Below are 18,836 nucleotides of genomic sequence, written 5' to 3'. Positions count from 1 at the left end.
TTTTTTGGACTTCATGTCTGTTTCCTTTCCCAGGTTAAGGACATTTTCAGTTATTACATATTCAAGTAAACTCTCTCTTCCCCCTCTGGGACCCCTATAATGCAAATGTTATTATGCTTTATGTTGTCCCAGAATTTTCCCATTTTTTAAAGTTGTTTTTAACTTTTTCTCCTCTGCATGGGTAGATTTCCACTACTCTGTCTTACAGTTCACTGATCCATTTCTCTGTATCATCTAATCTACTGTTGATCCCTTCTAGTGTATTTTTATTTTAATTATCATGTTTTTTGGCTTTGTTTGGTTCTTCTTTATATTTTTAAACTCTCTATTAAACTTCTCATTGTGTTCTTCCACTCTTCTCCCAAGTTCCTTAGGCATCTTTATGATCATTACCTTGAATTCTTTATCAGGTAGATTGCTTATCTCCACTTTGCTTAGTTCTTCTCCTGGGGTTCTATCTTGTTTCTTCTTTTGTAACAAATTTCTATATTGTCTCATTTTGCCTATTTCTATGTCTTTATTTCTATGTATTAGGTAGGTCAGTTACATTTCCTGATTTTGGAGAAGTTGTCTTATGTAAGACTCTTTCTGTGGGGCTCAGAAGCACTTTCCTCTCTGGTCACCAGAGGTATTTGCTCTAGGGTTACTCCCAATGTGAGCTGCATTGCCATTGTGTTGTAGCAGTACTGACTACTGTTGGTGCACTTGCAGTCAGGGCTGGCCCCGACCCATCTGGCTGTCAAGTGCTGCCTTGTGTGGAGGCAGATGGCTGCTGGTGGGTGGGGCCAGGTCCCTGAGCAGCTGGCTGGAGGAGCAGGAGGACCTACAGCTAGTACCTGCTCACTGTTTGGTGGGACTGGGTCCTTGTGAAGACACCTATTTGGCCTGGGGGGTCCCAGGACTGATGCCAACCAGCTGTGGAGTGGGCAAGTCTTTAGCACTAAAAGCAAGAGGGAGGACTCCAAAATGCTTCTTGTCAGCACCAATGTCCTTGTGGTAGAATTAGCTCTCCAAAATGGCTGCCACTAGTGTCTCTATCTCCAGTGTCAGTTGCCTCCTGCCTCTCTGGAGGCTCTCCAAGATCATCAAGTTAGCCTGATCCAGGTTCCTTTCAAATTACTGACTCTGTCTTGTTCTCTATGCAAGCCCTCCTGGCCTTCCAAACAAAATGTTCTCAGGGCTTTTCTTCTTCTTTGTATAGGACTTGTGGTTTAGGGAGCTTAATGGGGTGATCAGACCCCTCACTCTTTGAGGAGAACTTGTACAATTGTGTTATCCTCTCCTTTATTGGTCATCTACCCAGGGGCATGGGTCTTGATTATACTGTGTCTCCAGTCCTTCTGCCCATTTTGTTGTGTTTCCTTCTTTATATCTTTAGTTGTGGAAATTATTTTCTGCTAGTCTTGAGATTGTTCTCATTGATAGTTGCTCAGTAAATGGTAATAATTTTGGTATGGCCATGGGAGGGGTGAGCTCCAGGTCTTCCTACTCTACTATTTTGAACATTTCTCCTACATTAACATTTCTTTTGTATGAGCCTAAGTACAAATAAGATATATTGTTATTTGTTAGTACTCCTGTGCTAAGAAAATTTGATAATCTTGTATATGAAGTAATTTATTTTCCTATAAACTATTATATGACAAACAGAATCAATTACCAAATCTATATTTGAAGGTTTAAAAGAACTGGATAAATATCCAACAGAAAAAAAGAAAACAATAAAAAAAAAAAAAGAAATACCTTCTTATTCTAGATCATGACCATAATTCTATAAGTCTATAAGTCAATTTCTAACATGGATGAAACTGTCAATCTCCATTGGTTAGGAGAGAATTCACAAATCCCTCCTTCTACCAAATTAATTGGTCAAGTTAAAGATATTTTAATAAGCTCCCATAGTAGAAGCTGGGCCTTTTTTCCATCTACAGCAAAGGGACTAAATTTTGAAGCCCACAGAGGAGATAGTGTATTTGGACCTGCTTCCTTCCATGTGGGTCACATGGTGGTGAGAGTGAGCTTCTGCTTCACCTTGGGGGAAGGATTACTTCTATTCTTGTTTTTGTTCTCTCTCATTCTTTGTTCTCTAGGATTTGTTCATTCTTTGTTTTTTGCCTCTCCTCTCTCAGCTTTACTAAAGATACCTGGGAGGAGCCTCTTCTCATTTAGGAGAAAATGTTTGTTTTTTTCCACTTCTCTATCAATCTTCTTGAAAACCTAGAAAGAGTGAGACATGAGAAAGTACACCAAGGGTGCTCTTTGTTTGCCATTCCCACACATTTTTGCAAAACTTACTTGGTCTAGAGTTCAAAAACACCAGCTGGTTTAGGATTTGAGTGAAAGCCTCAACTAGTAATTGAAATTATATTAATGTCATATATTTCATCAAAAATATCACATAATTATTAGTGGAAGCTACAAAACTGGATTAAATTTTTCCTACATCTTTCTTATCCAAATCCCTTCTTTCAATATCTTTGCTCCATAAATCAAAGTGTTCCCCTGAGCTTTCAGTCTCATAGTATTAAATTCAGAGAAAAAGTTTGCAGTTATCTAGAAATTATAACAATTTCAATTTAAGCCTTAGCTCTTCCATAATGGAAATATTAGAAAATCATTTTTATAGCAAGTTAACTCAATTTCTTGATAATTTTATTTATCCAGTCTCCAATTCTAACATATATCCTGACTCCCATTCTAAAATATCATTCTGAAGGCTCAGAGATCAGAGGTACAAGAGTTATTCCATGTTTTGCCCAAAGATGAAATAATGTTTCAGTATGTAAATAGCTATATTGGCTCAACTGCAATATGGATGCACTGCTTACTAAAGAAGATACAACTAAAATGACAGAAATGAAAGCTGTACCTCATTTTGACTAAAGATACATAAGTATGGCTTAAAATCATGTGTGCAAAGTTTCAAAGTTTTGACTAGTTTACATCATTTTGTATGCCTTTTTCAATAATATTTTGAAACTATTTTTCAAACCATGTTGTGATTGATGACTTTGTTGTTGAATACAGCTCATTTTAGAGTTGCTATTTTTTTCTTATTTCAAGCATTCTGCTATCTTTTAGATGAAACCACTCATGAAGGTTTACGTGTAAATGAGTCATGAAGTGAGAAAGAAAATTCCCCACTCAGTATTCAGGAATTCAAATATTCAAAAAAGAAAATGTCTGAAAATAAATACTTATATCTTTTGGCCTTGCAAAATTCCATGAAATTCAAGGATCTATGCACTAACCTATAATACTTCTAATATTTGAACCTAAATTTAAACAAAAATTAAGATAGTTATGCCTTTAAATGTGTACAGAAGTATATAGATATGTTTGAAATATTATACTATTTTAATAATTACGTGCATAAAAAGAATAAATGTTCCATATAATTATTTTACACAGAATAAGATATTTCAAAATTAATGGTGCCTCCTAACCACATTGGCTGGTGCATTCAGTGATCAATTTCAGGGCAAAGACTTTTCACCATTAGTCTAATTCTGTTTTACAAATCATTTATCACTTATGCAAAGCAATTAAAGTAGTCAAGTAGCTGAGAAAATGAAAAATAATCCTAGCTCAATTCCAGAAATCCCTACTCTTATCTTTATTTGATGAAGCGTTAAGAAGAATTTATTGAATCTCAGTGTATACAAATGGTTTGTTCTCTTTAAACAAGCAACATGTAATGCCATTGAAGCATGGGCCAAAAAGTATTTTCTTAACAGATATATGAATCAAATTCTTTCAAGTAGAAAAAACAGTCTTGGTTCTGAAATATGAATGCTGGTTTTGCAGAAAGAAAAATTATATGTTTAGACAGAAGATGATAAAAATACAGAAGTATACCCCAGAGGTATTTATTAGAATTTGTTAGTTTCTACACTTGACATCTTTGTGCGTGTAGGTTTTGTGCTCTTGTCCTGTCAACAGTAGCCCTCCTGCCATGCACTAATACAAAGCTGACTGACTTGCTACTCTCTGGCAGTTTAGATTCCATGTATTGAAAGCTAGAAAAATGTATTACTTTGTATATGTGATATCTTTATAGGGTTCTAAAAATCACCCTCTATCCATTCTTACCAAACCCCCCCACACACAAAAAAAACCCCCACCACTACAGTAAAAATAACCATAACAACGAAAAACACCACAAATTTACCAGCAGGCTATTCTCAGGCTATAATCTCAGGTACTGACTTTGAGTACAATAATGACTAATTTAGTTCAAAAAGTAGGCACTAAATTGGGTCAGAATATGTAACTTACACTAAATTTCTCTCCATCTCCAAATAACATGCTAAAATTTCCCATTCATAGGGTACACTATTCCACCAGGAAAATAGGAAAAAAATTTTTTTAATCTATAGGAGTATGATGATTTTACTTTAGGGAAAATAAGTATTACTTAGGAGAAATTTGAGCATGTTTAGTTTTAGAATATAAACTGTTGAATAAAGGAAGTAGAGATTTACATGTGTGACAACTGAAAGCAACATTTCTTCCTGTCTCTAAATTGAACAATTCTGGGACCAGAATATTTTTCTGTTTCTCTGTTAAATAGTACATAGAAAAAGCAAAAATAACTTAGACACCTGATCCAGGAAATATTTACTAATTGAAGATAAGACTGTGAACCAAATAATTGAGCTGATTATCAAAAATAGCAGTTTATCCATCAAGGTTTTTCTTAAGACCCTCACCTCACTACGCTCACCAATTCAAAATTATTATAACATAAAATTTGCCCAGTTTCAACCAGTTTCTCACTATGCAATAGCTGCCTTAAATTCATCTAGCCTAGGGTCTAAAAATACTGTAACTTCCCTGACTTTCTCCTTCTGTGATCTATTAGGATTCTCTAAAGCCTAATAAGATTATCTTTGCTTGACCAAATGGGATTTTCTGATAATCTTTTAGTGAGTTGATGTTTGACAATCTTCATCCTCAAGGTTCTACCAACATCCGGTAAAGACAATCTTGCTGCTGTAGCTCAGTACCATTGATTTAGAAGAGCTCATGTGTTCCTGAGCCTACTGCTCCAAAAGGTTGGAGTCCACATTAGATCGGAGATCTGATTTCTCTTCATCAAGCTCCCAAATGATTTATTTTCTCTTCTAGGAACAAGCAACAATTTTACCAGTCATTTGAATATCTTACCAGATTCAAAAATTCTTATCCTTCATGAAAAACTGCCTTGCTACTAACAGCATTATTGTTTATCTCTCTGTTGGTCTTTGTTACTTTTTGTTGTAAATATAAAAAAATAAATTTCATAACAAAAAAATTGAACACAGATCTGATGAGTCTATAAGAGTTGGCCCTGAAGGTTGACAAGGTTAGAAGTTCTCATCAAACTGGCATCTTTATAGGATAAACTTTGTCTTGGTTCATCTATCAAAATTTTATGAGAATTAGGATTTCCTCAGTTATTATCTCATTTTGTCCATAAGAGTCTTATTCATATAGAGATCTCTCCAAACTTTCCTTTGAATGAGGACTGCAGATCTTAAGGGTTTGCAAATAGAAATGGCTTACTGTTAGTTTAGGGGTCTAAGCAACACAAGAAATTTATTCAAAAGACTGTCATGCTCTTAGATTCATCTTGGTCTAGGTCTGTGCTCCAATCATGCCAGACTCCTGTGACTTAAAAGCTTTTGTGCTAAAATTATAATTCATATGCTTATTTTTCTTTATTCTATAATAAGATAATAATTTGAAATTAGAGTAGTTATTTGAGGAAATTGTGATATGAATGGAATTACTCATGTATGAAGCTCATTAGAATGAAAATAATAAAATTTCAAAAATTTCAAATCTTCAATATTCTACATTTTTATTGGAGTAAAGATGCTTCCAAAATAAATTCAGAATTTAGTATTTAAAAAAGTCCTTACCCAAGGCAAATAAACAATTTGGGTTGACTCCTTCTGAAAACTCTGAGGGAGAATTTTTTCTTTCTTAGATTTGTTTTATTCTGACAATCATTAGAGCTCCTTGGCTTGTGGCAACATTAAGTCCCATCTCTGCCTCTATCTTCACATGACCTTTCCCTCTGTGTACCTGTGTCCAAGTCCCCCTTTCCTTTCTCTTATACCTACAAGATCTTATTTGCAAATGAGGTCACACTCTAGGCTCTGGAGAGATTTAAACTTCTGGGACATATTATTCAACTCACTACAAGCTGGAAGGGCATTATAAATGCATTGTCCAGCACTAGATAAAAAATTGGAGAGGGAAAAAAAGTGGCAGGAGTTCAGTTTAGGTTTTCTCAGTGACAATATTATACTTATTTTCATTTTACTCTTTAACTCACAAGACAAAAATATCTCTAAATACTAAAAGACAACCTTACAAATCTTTGATATCAATACAGGCTTTATAATTACCAATTTATAAACCCCTCCATTATTGCACAATCTCTGCCACAGAATCAACAAAAATCTCCATAATGGCTATCTCTAATAATCTTGAGATTCCCCAGATCTTAGTATGTAACTGCACCTCACAAATTTTTAAGGAGCGTTCTTTCCTGCTATATGATGTCTGCTCAAGTTCTTACTAGGGGATGTACATGATCAATAGAATTGTTTAATTAAATGATTTCCTGATGCCCTTTTCCTGAAAATTCCTAAAATCTCCACTATTTAGAATCATCATAACTAATTTGAATAGTTACTTACTCATATTCTTTGCTTTAAACTAAGAGCAAGTTTAAGTCCAATATCATGTGTCAGCCTCATAAGACAAAAATTCTATTGCTGTGTGCAATTATTGTACCTGAACCTCCCAAGAATTAGATTGACTAAGTAAAATATTTAGTCAAACTTGCCCAATACTCTCTGAAACTGGAAGCTAAAACCTAATAGAAACAGAACACATCTTATCACCTTGTACTAGTCATTGTTCGTACTTTCACTCAATGGAAAAAGATATAGATACTTTATGATTTCAGGGCCATAAATAAGATAATTATGCCATTTTTCCCTGGGGAATCAAACCTGAAAAGTATCTATCCTCAGTATAACCTGAGGCTGCATATTTTACAGCGGAAGTCTGTGTTCTACCTTATTTGGATCCTTTTAGATAAAGATAGTTAATTCTATCTTTCCTTTCAAATTACAGCCATGTAGCTAGACAGTTTTTCCTCTGGGATTTATTAAGACAGCTACTTATTTTTATAAACCTTTAACGAGGACTTTAAGGACCTAAATTTTCCTGTGATTCTACTCATGTCCAATATATGGATGAATTATGGCTCTGTTCTAAAATTGAGATGATCTCTTCTTATTGATTAAATTGAACTATAGACTCATTTTTCTAACTCAGAAAAGACAAAGTTTTTAAAGAAATGTATTAATTTCATTAAGACTGATTTCATGATGTAGGCCATAATTTATCCCAAGGAGACAAACTCCTCGTGTCTTAAATGTTACAAGTAATCCAAAATCTTTCTATCTATTCATGTTCAAGAAATTCTATGCAAACCTTTGGTGTTCCCACTCAGCACACAGAAGTCATCAGAGACTAGTAGATTATCACCACTTTCTTTTGACCTAATTTCCTTTTTTTTTTTTTTTTTTTTTTTTTTTTTTGTGGTACGCGGGCCTCTCACTGTTGTGGCCTCTCCCGTTGCGGAGCACAGGCTCCGAACGCGCAGGCTCAGCGGCCATGGCTCACGGGTCCTGCTGCTCCGCGGCATGTAGGATCCTCCCGGACCGGGGCACGAACCCGTGTCCCCTGCATCGGTAGATGGACTCTCAACCACTGCACCACCAGGGAAGCCCTTGACCTAATTTCAAAACCCATCTTTTCTCAGGACAATAGCAGCTGAACCATTATACTACTAACCTTGGAAACCCTTGCCAACTTTGTTTGAGGGACTTAACTGTCTTTCATGTTGTTCAAACCTTATCACTCACTAAAAATATACAACATTTCTCAGCACACAAGATTTCATCCTATGGAATTCTGTTACCACCCGCATTTCAAATCATAGGTGTATTATTTGAAAATCTGGCACTTTTCTATTAACAGAAGGGACAACTCAGTTACCTAGTCTGTTTCCAAGAATGATTTATACACTAAACATATTTTTATAGAACCCCACTAAAAATTCATATTTAATTTTATTTGTTGATGTTTATGAAACAAGAAAGTATCAGAAAAGATTACGTAATAGATATCAGCTATCCCTAGTATATGAACATTTGCCAGAGGCAAATTCAGTCTAGATGGAAGAAATCATTGCAGTTAGCTGAATTTGTGATTAACTAGAGGGTCAATATATACACTGTTAGCCAATATGCTTTGGAGGTAGTCCATCGATTTTTGGAAACAATTTTTTGACCATAGCGGAACACACAATTAAGAATAATTAACAGATTAAAGAACTTTTAACTTCTAACTTCTAAAAAGTTAGAAGTTCTTTAATCTGTCCTTTATGTTCAATTGTTTCCTAAGGAGGTGATTATTACAAATACCAAGGCCCATACAAAATGATAACGTGAAGACTTAAGAATATGCTCTGGTTGATCATATGCCAGATATACAACTGCTAAGATACTAGCCCTATGATGACAACTCAAATGTACATTTCTTTGGTGAGGTTAAAAGAGGTTGTTATAAAATGCCAGCAGTTGACATAATAGTCAGAAAAGTGATAAAATTGGTCTGAAAATTACAGGAGGATAATCTTTGGTGTCTTCATGATAGCCGCGTTTTAGGTCCAAGGGACCTCAAATGGAAACTTGCAAAGATTTTACATAAAATCACCCACCACTGCAAGAAAAAAAATAGCCACTGTACTGAATCAACATTTAGAGTGGAAAAATTTACTAAAATTTCTGATATTTCTCTGGTGCCTGTCTCACCTATAACCAGTTTTATCCTGGGAACTCTAACAGTGAGACATGGACAAAAGCTCACACCTCAGAGTTCACTTTAACATCTCTAAATAAAATTGGCACATTTACCGCCTATGACGGGTTCTGTATATAGTCTTAACATTGTTTGCTTATTCTCAAGATGACTTGTAGTGTTTATTTTACAGGTGTTTATTTTACAGTAGCAAAAGTTAATTCTTCTCATTCTCAATTAGGGAATTCCCAACCTATCTCTTCAATGACAGGAACATTTTACTGAAAGTGCATTAAGGAGCTTTTCAAAATCTTCTCACTTACTCAAAATCTTTAATTTACATACCATAACCAACAACCAGGGAAGAAAAAAAAGGACTTCTAAAACTAAATTTAGCAAAGCTCTCAGAGACCCTTAAACTTTTATGATTTTGCTATTCACTTTAGTAAGAAAAAATTTATTTTCTCCTGAGATTCACCAACTTTCCACTTATGATTTAGTAACAGTCTGACCAATACCTATAGGAATTTCACCTTTGATTTTAGTCTCTGCCTTATTGCAAATAAACATGGCCAAATGCTGATGTACTACAGGCAGTCATGATTAACAACTTGAACTCAGCATCTTCCTGAACGACTCATACTTACGTGACCTAACATCTGGAAACCCAGAGTTTTGTAAAACACACCAGATTTGTTTAGGACATTTTTTTAAATTAAATAATTTTTATTTTCAGCTGCTTTGGGTCTTCGTTGCTGCATGTGGACTTTCTGTAGGTGTGGCAAGCAGGAGCTACTCTTTGCCGCGGTGCGCAGACTTCTCATTGTGGTGGCTTCTCTTGTTGTGGAGCATGGGCTCTAGGCACATGGGCTTCAGTAGTTGTGTCACACGAGCTCAGTAGTTGTGATTTGTGGGCTCTAGAGCACAGGTTCAGTAGGTGTGGTGCATGGAGTTATTTGCTCCACGGCATTTGGGATCTTCCTGGACCGGGAATCCAACCTGTGTCCCCTGCATTGGCAGGCAGATTCTTTAACCACTGCACTACCACCAGGGAACTCCTGTTTAGGACTTTTTAAAGAGCAGTTTTAGGTTCATAGAAAAATTGAGAGGAAGGTACAGAGATGTCACACATACACTCTACCACCACACATACATAGCCTCCGCATTATCAATATTCCCCACCAGAGAGGTATATTTGTTATAACTGATGAGACTATAATGATATATCAGAATAACTAAGTCCATAGTTTACAATAAGATTAACTCATGGTGTTTTATATTCTGTGGGTTTGGACAAATGTATAATGACATATATGCATCAATATAGTATCATACAGAGTATTTTTACTACCTTAGAATTTCTTAACACACCAAATTTTGCTGATAGATATGAAATATCAAAGAAAGATACAATTAGGCATTATTAACAACTATCATGGAAATTGGAGATTAAGAGCTGAGAAATCTTAGAATTTTTTTAGAGTGATAAGGTAGCTTTTACGCAAAACCTCTATATTAAGGAGATGAAAGCATGAAGTAGACAGCTTTCTACAAATATCATTGGAATAAGACCCAGGTAACCAAGCCACACAATGAATGTTTTATTCTACATGCTTTTGTTCTATATTAGCATATAAATAATATATTATTTGTATTTATCCCATGGATGCAAGGATTCTTTACACAAATCAATCAATGTGATATACCATACTAACAAAATGAAGAATAAAAACCATATGGTCATCTTAATAGATGCAGAAAAAACTTTTAACAAAATTCAAGACCAATTTATGATAAAAATTCTCCAGAAAATGGGCAAAGAGAGAACCTACCTCAATATAATAAAGGACATATATGACGAACCACAGAAAAAATCATTCTCAATGGTGAAAAGCTGAAAGTATTTCCTCTAAGATCAGGAACAAGACAAGGATGTCCACTCTTGTCACTATTATTCAACATAGTTTTGGAAGTCCTAGCCATGGCAATCAGAGAAGAAAAATAAATAAAAGGAATACAAATTGGAAAAGAAGAAGTGAAACTGTCACTGTTTGCAGATGCCATGATACTATATAGAGAGAATCCTAAAGATGCCACCAGAAAACTACTAGAACTAATCAATGAATTTGGTAAGGTTGCAGGATACAAAATTAATGTCCAGAAATCTCTTGCATTCCTATACACTAACAATGAAAAATCAGAAAGAGAAATTAAGGAAACAATCCCATTTATCATTGCAACAAGAAGAATAAAATACCTTGGAATAAACCTATATAAGGAGGCAAAAGAATTATACTCAGAAAACTATAAAACACCGATGAAAGAAATCAAAGTTGACATAAACAGATGGAGAAATATACCATGTTCTTGGTTTGGAAGAATCAATATTGTGAAAATGACTATACTACCCAAACTAATCTATAGATTCAATGCAAACCTTATCAAACTACCAATGGCATTCTTCACAGAATTAAAACAAAATTTTACAATTCATATGGAAACACAAAAGACCCCGAATAGCCAAAGCAATCTTGAGAAAATAAAATGGAGCCGGAGAAATCAGGCTGCCTGACTTCAAACTATACTACAAAGCTATAGTCAACAAGACAATATGGTACTGGCACAAAAACAGAAATATAGATCAGTGGAACAAGATAGAAAGCCCAGAGATAAACCCACACACATATGGTCACCTAATTTATGACAAAGGAGACAAGAACATACAATGGAGAAAACACAAGCTCGTCAATAAGTGATGCTGGGAAAACTGGACAGCTGCATGTAAAAGAATGAAATTAGAATACTACAAAACACGAAATATAAAAAAAAAACTCAAAATGGATTCAAGACCTAAATGTAAAACTGGACACTATAAAACTCTTAGACGAAAACATAGGAAAAACACTCTTTGACATAAATCACAGCAAGGTCTTTTTTGACTCACCTCCTAGAGTAATGAAAATAAAAACAAAAATAAACAAATGGGACCTAATGAAATTTAAAAGCTTTTGCACAGCAAAGGAAACCATAAACAAGATGAAAAGCCAACCCTTAAGATGGGAGAAAATATTTGCAAATGAAGTAGCAGACAAAGGATTAATCTCCAAAATATACAAACAGCTCATGGAGCTCAATATCAAAAAAAACAAACAACCCAATTAAAAAATGGGTAGAAGACCTAAATAGACATCTCCCCAAAGGAGACATACAGATGGCAAAGAGACACATGAAAAGATGCTCAACATCACTAATTATTAGAGAAATGCAAATCAAAACTACAATGATGTGTCACTTTACACCAGTCGGAATGGCCATATCAAAAAATCTACAAACAATAAATTCTGTAGATGGTGTGGAGAAAAGGGGACACTTTTGCACTCTTGATGGGAATGTAAACTGATACAGCCTCTATGGAGAATAGTATGGAGGTTCCTTAAAAAACAAAAAATAGAACTACCATATTACCCAGCAATCTCACTACTGGGCATATACCCTGAGGAAACCATAATTCAAAAAGACACATGTACTCCAACATTCATTGCAGCACTATTTACATTAGTCAGGACATGGAAACACCCTAAATGTCCAATTACAGATGAATGGATAAAGAATATGTGGTACATTTATACAATGGAATACTACTCAGCCATGAAAAGGAATGAAATTGGGTCATTTGTAGAGATGTGGATGGACCTAGTCTGTCATACAGAGTGAAGTAAGCCAGAAAGACAAAAATAAGTATCATATATTAATGCATATATGTGTAATCTAGAAAAATGGTACAGATGAACGATTTTCAGGGCAGGAATAGAGATGTAGATGTAGAGAACAGACATGTGGGCACAGTGGAGGAAGGGGAAAGTGGGATGAATTGGGAGATCAGGATTGACATAAATACACTACCATGTGTAAAATAGATAGCTACTGGAAACCTGCTGTTTAGCACAGGGAGCTCAGCTTGGTGCTCTGTGATGACTTAGGTGGGTGGAATGGGGGGATGATGGGAGGGAGGTCCCAGAGGGAAGGGATACATAAGTATACATAGAGTAGATTCACTTCATTGTACAGCAGAAACTAACACAACATTGTAAAACAATTATACTCCAATTAAAAAAATAAAAATAAGAGCTTCCCTTGCGGCACAGTGGTTGAGGGTCTGCCTGCCGATGCAGGGGACGCGGGTTTGTGCCCTGGTCCAGGAAGATCCCACATGCCGTGGAGCGGCTGGGCTCGTGAGCCATGGCCACTGAGCCTGCGTGTCCAGAGCCTGTGCTCCGCAACGAGAGAGGCCACAACAGTGAGAGGCCCGCGTATCGCAAAAATAAATAAATTAATTAAAAAAAATAAGAATATAATTTTTATATTATCACCCTGAAAATGATATATATAAATAAGTATAAATATAACTAATTATGTACAAGATCTATACTAGTGAAACTACAAAATCCTGATTAAAAAAACCAAAGATGAGTTAAGTAAATGGAGAAATATTCTATTTCATTATTAGGAAAACCGAATATCATCAAAGTGTCTGTTCTTTCCAACTTGATCTATAGATTCAATGCAATGTCAATCAAAATCCCAGCAATTTACTTTGTGGATATTAACAAACTGATACTAAAGTTTACATGAAGGCACAAAATACCCAGAATAACCACAACATTATTGAAGGAGAAGAACAAAGTTAGAGGTCTGACACTACCAGACTTCAAGATTTCCTATAAAGTTACAGTAATCAAGACAGTGTGGTATTAATGGAAGAACAGATAAATAGAGCAAATAGAGAACCAGAAAAAGACCCTAATAAAGTCAACTGGTCTTTGATAAAGGAGCAAAGGCAAGACAATGGAGCAAAGATAGACTTTTCAATAAAAGGAGCTGGAACAATTTGACGTCTTTACGCAAAAGAAAATAAATGGATTTATATACAGACTGACACCCTTCAGAAAAATTAACTTAAAATAGATCAGAGATTCCTTAAAACACTGAAAATAGAGCTACCATATGATCCAGCAATCCCACTCCTGGGCATATAGCCAGAGAAAAACATTGTTCAAAAGGATACATGCACCCCAATGTTCATTGCAGCACTGTTTACAATAGTCAAGACATGAAAACAGCCTAAATGGTCCATCTACAGATGAATGGATAAAGAAGATGTGGTATATAACTACAATGCAATGTAACTCAGCCATTAAAGAGAATGAAATAATGCCATTTGCAGCAACATGGATGGACCTGGAGATTATCATACAAAATGAAATAAGACAGAGAAAGATAAATATCATATGATATCACTTATATGTGGAATCTAAAAAAAATGATACATATGAACTTATTTACAAAACAGAAACAGACTCACCGACTTAGAGAATGAATTTATAGTTACTGGGGGGAAAGGGTAGGGGGAGGGAGAGATTGGAAGTTTGGGATTGACATGTACACTCTGCTATATTTAAAATAGATAACAAACAAAGACCTATTGTAAAAAAATAAATACATAAAAAGATGATAATTTTTTAAAAAATAGAGAAGAATAAATGTAAAATCCTATATTTAAATTTTGGGATTATTTTAAAAATTACACAAATATAGCATAAGGAGATTTGCTTTAAAAAAATAGATCACAGACCTAAATGTAAAATGAAAAACTATAAACTCCTAGAAGATATCATAGAAGAAAACCAACATAACCAAAATATTGAGGGAAGCTATGTATGTGTGGGGCAAGGAGTATTTGTGAAACCTCTGACTTCCTCTCAATATTTCTGTGAACCTAAAACTCCTCTAAAAATAAAGTGTTAAAAATTTTATAATTTGGCTACTCCATATCTCATCTTTTGAGCTCTTCAAATTGGGGATAGTTTATTCTATTAGTTATCTTTGTTGTATTGCAAATTACCACAAACTTAATGACTTGATACACATTCATTAGTTTAATATATGGCAGCTTACTTTGTCAAAGTCAACAAGGGAGACAGTAGGTTAGCAAGATGAATTTCGTGTAATGAAATTATTACTTCCTGCAGTGTTGATAATTTTATTGCTTAGAAGCAAATTACTCAAGACTATGAATAATAATAGATAGGGTTTTGGGGTGCCTCTTTCAAAGATACTGACTTCAGGAATATTCATTTTTTGTTTTTTGGGTTTTTTTTGCTTATTGTCTTGGCAGTAGTCTATACATTTTTATCACAACTTTTTTTTATATTTAACTATGTGGCAGTCTTCAAATATGTAATCTCCAGGGTCTTAATTTTTGCACCACAGCTGGTATCCTAACAAGTAGCCATCCAAAGAAACATATCTCATATTTCCAGACATTGGAAAAACTACCATTACAAACTCTACTCCCAATCATGACACATCAACAGTGGTGAGGATTTAATATGATCTTAATCAATAACAATCTATCATTATCATTTTACGCTAGACCAAAACGGGAGAGAGGGTCTTGAGAACTAAAACTAAAATGATTTCCTCTTCCTGATATTAACAATAATGGGACCAAACTCCTTTTCCTGCCAGTGAAACATTACTGAGACCTGGTTATAAATGAGTAGTTTTGAGTGAAGGAAGAATGATTGACATACCTATGAGCTAAAACTAATTGTCCTTGTTTAACTATTCTGTGACCAGGCATATTTCCCTGCTCCTATGCTAAATAATACTGAGAATAAGTGAAAGTGAATTGGCAGTTGCCTAGGCAATTTTGATCCATGACGATAAGAGTGTAAACCAACTAAAACAATTTACGGGACTTCCCTGGTTGTGCAGCGGTTAAGAGTCCGCCTGCCAATGCAGGGGACACGGGTTTGATCCCTGGTCTAGGAAGATCCCACATGCCGTGGAGCAACTAAGCCTGTGCGTCACAAATACTGGCTCCGTGCATCGCAACTACTGAAACCCATGTGCCTGGAGCCCGTGCTCTGCAACAAAGGAAGCCACCGCAATGAGAAGCCTGTGCACCGCAACGAAGAGAGCCCCCACTGGCTGCAACAACAGAAAGCCCGTGCGCTCACAGCAACGAAAACCCAACACAGCCAAAAATAAATAAATAAAATAAATAAATTAAAAACAATTTATATTTCAACACAAACTTACCCGTCATGAAGGATTATTTCAAAATCATTGATTTACTGGGTTCACTAATCTAAAGTTATCATGTGTAAATTGTGTTTAATCCTAATCAGTTCCCCACTTTCACAGACTACCTTAACATCCCTGAGCCCAGGCCTTAAATCTCTATTAACAGGCTGACTTCATGATGCATATAACCTGTATGGTCACACATGGCCCTACACTTAGAAGCACCTCAACATGGTTTAACGTTCTGCTGCCACCATATTGAAATTTTCACTAATTGTTTTAAAATTTATTTTAAAATTTTGTAGTGGGCCATGTAATCTATGTTTTCAGTCCTGCCTGTTAATATTTTACCCTAACTTTAACATTTTGGAGAAATGACTAAGACTGTTGTGATGGAATTCTCTCCTTCTGAAGACTATCTGAGACACTTTGCTTGATTAACAGGTTTTTTTCTGGTGTTCTTTTGGAAAGTTTATGGTCAATATATCTGTTATCATATGCTGTTTTATTTTTCTTACTCTTACTAAACTTTGTTTCACATAACAAGATAAAACAGATAGTTTTTCCAATAATGAGGCATTCATGCTCACAGTTATCATATGAGTCTTAGGAATTGAAAAGCAAATAGTGAGCAATGTTGGGAATGTAACTAGATGAAAAGTAGAATCCTGGTTTTGCACAGAAAAATTATTCAGACCTTTTTAAAAAGACTTGAGTTTTGATCTCAGATTTGATGATATGAGTGCACATTCTATTTTCTCAGATAGCACTGGGAAACCTACTCAGAGGAGTTACAGAAGCCAACATATTTTCCCAGCTGGTTTTCCATAACAATTGTACAACCTCTGTTCTGAAGACAGTCATATATCTGAAAGGTTAAGTAAAGGCTGAAATTCAGGACATATTCTGCTAATCAATCCATCTGTGCTAGAGTGGAGCTTCATCTCCAACAGAAGTGAAACATACTTTTCTTAATTAAGCAAGGACATTTTATAGCATATCAATGGCATTGCTCACAAAGATAGATGTCCAGATGGTAAGATTATTTATTTGTGGGACCAAAGGTATGAACTGAGGAGCAATGGGTACTAGGTTCCTCTTCTTTTCTCTTGTATGCCTAATAAAAACAAGGTCTGGTTATAAGTGTTTTAATAAAGTATCCCGTTGGTATGGGTTGGAGAGAATTAGGAAAATCTGCTTTTCAGTGACTTTGTTCCCCAGGCTAATTTAAGTGTTAGACAGAAAAGAAGCTAATGCACACTGTACACAGGATGGTGATTTGTTAACACCATCCCTTCTTGGACATGTCAAATAGGCTCAAGTCATCTTTCTCTTGCAAGACAAACACACAAATGATTAAAACCTCTCAGTCCTGAATTTCAAACTTGTTATTGTCCTACTCTTTTTTCCTTTCTCATTATCAGAGTAATTAAACTTGCATTCTATGTTTATTTTCTATACTTCCTCTGTCTCACTGAATTCTCAGCTCACTGCAGTGGAACCTTTATTTGTATATATGCAGCTGTCTAGTAAGCAGTTAGAGAATGAACAACTAACTCCACAGTCTGGTGATATTCTGAAGGGACTGGAAGGAAAGGATGCTCAGAGTGGATTAACATTATTCAGTTGGGGCTGTACAAGAAGTTTGTGCTGCAAACAGACAGTCAGCAACTTAAGTGTAATATATTTAGATTGAATTGAAGTTATGTGCATATCTAGGAGAAAGGATGGCATTTTAAATAAAGCCCAGTAATTTGCTTCCCATTCACCTCAAATGAATGCAGAAATTGAATTTTCCAAAGATGTCTATGTAAATATTTTACTTAACCCAGATAAACCTCAGACCAGGTTTACTCTACTTTTGCTTGTAGTAATTATTTTAGAAAACTGTAGAGAACTTTTAAGACAGGACCAGGCAAAATCTCATCTGCTTTCCTTGCACTGGAAGTCATGTGAACACTGTTAATAAAAAGCATATCAGCTACTCACTTAAAAAGCCTGATACTCATTCAATTTTACCCTTATTTTGTTTATTATTTTGAGTTTTACAACTAATGAATTGGTGTAGAGTTAATTGAGAATGAAGCATAAAGCTGAGAATTAGAAGAAAAACTAGTGAAAATACAGAATGAAAGATAAGGATCAGATCAGAGGGAGGTACTAATACTTTTATATAAACTCCACAAAATCTGGGTGGGGGCAAACAGTCCTTCCCATCCTAAGGCACAAGAATAATAAGTGTTTACATTTTCCTGTCACTAGGAAGAAGAAATGATGCTAGACTAGGGCCTGGAAGGAGAAAAAAGTATCATTTGTACTTGGGTCCTTTCCCCTGGCTGTTTAACACACCTTCCCATGGCAGAGTTCCCTCTCTGAAAATATCTGTATGTGGGCCATCTCACCAGGTTTTTAGGTGTGGAGACCTTCCTTAGTATAACATCTCCCAGAAAGGTGATAAATACTGTCAACAATGGGGGTGAAAACAAAGGTGGTCAGAGATGTAAAAACAGGAATGGTCTATGTGGCTTTGATTAGAGGTAATGGACAGTTTATGACACTTGAGGTGGGAACTCTGTATGATATCAATGACTCCAGCTTCAGCAAGGAGATTTTTATGACCTTTTGTGGCTTGGAAGTATAAGGAAAAAGTGTCAGACTTAATTGGTATTTCAGAAATAAAGCTGGTGGTGGTTTAATTCACGACATATTACTGTCCTTGTTGTGTCTCTCACACACACATTTTTCTTCCCCAGCCTATTGTCCTTGGGGACAGCTTTACATGTGTAAAACTTTTGCTGATAACATATGCACACTACTATATACAAAATAGATAAACAACAAAGATGTACTGTATAGCATAGGGAACTGTATTTAATATC

This window comes from Stenella coeruleoalba (genome assembly GCF_951394435.1).
Source record: "Stenella coeruleoalba genome assembly, chromosome: 13".
In the NCBI taxonomy this organism is placed as follows: domain Eukaryota; kingdom Metazoa; phylum Chordata; class Mammalia; order Artiodactyla; family Delphinidae; genus Stenella; species Stenella coeruleoalba.
Note: the sequence above shows the minus strand (reverse complement) of the source record.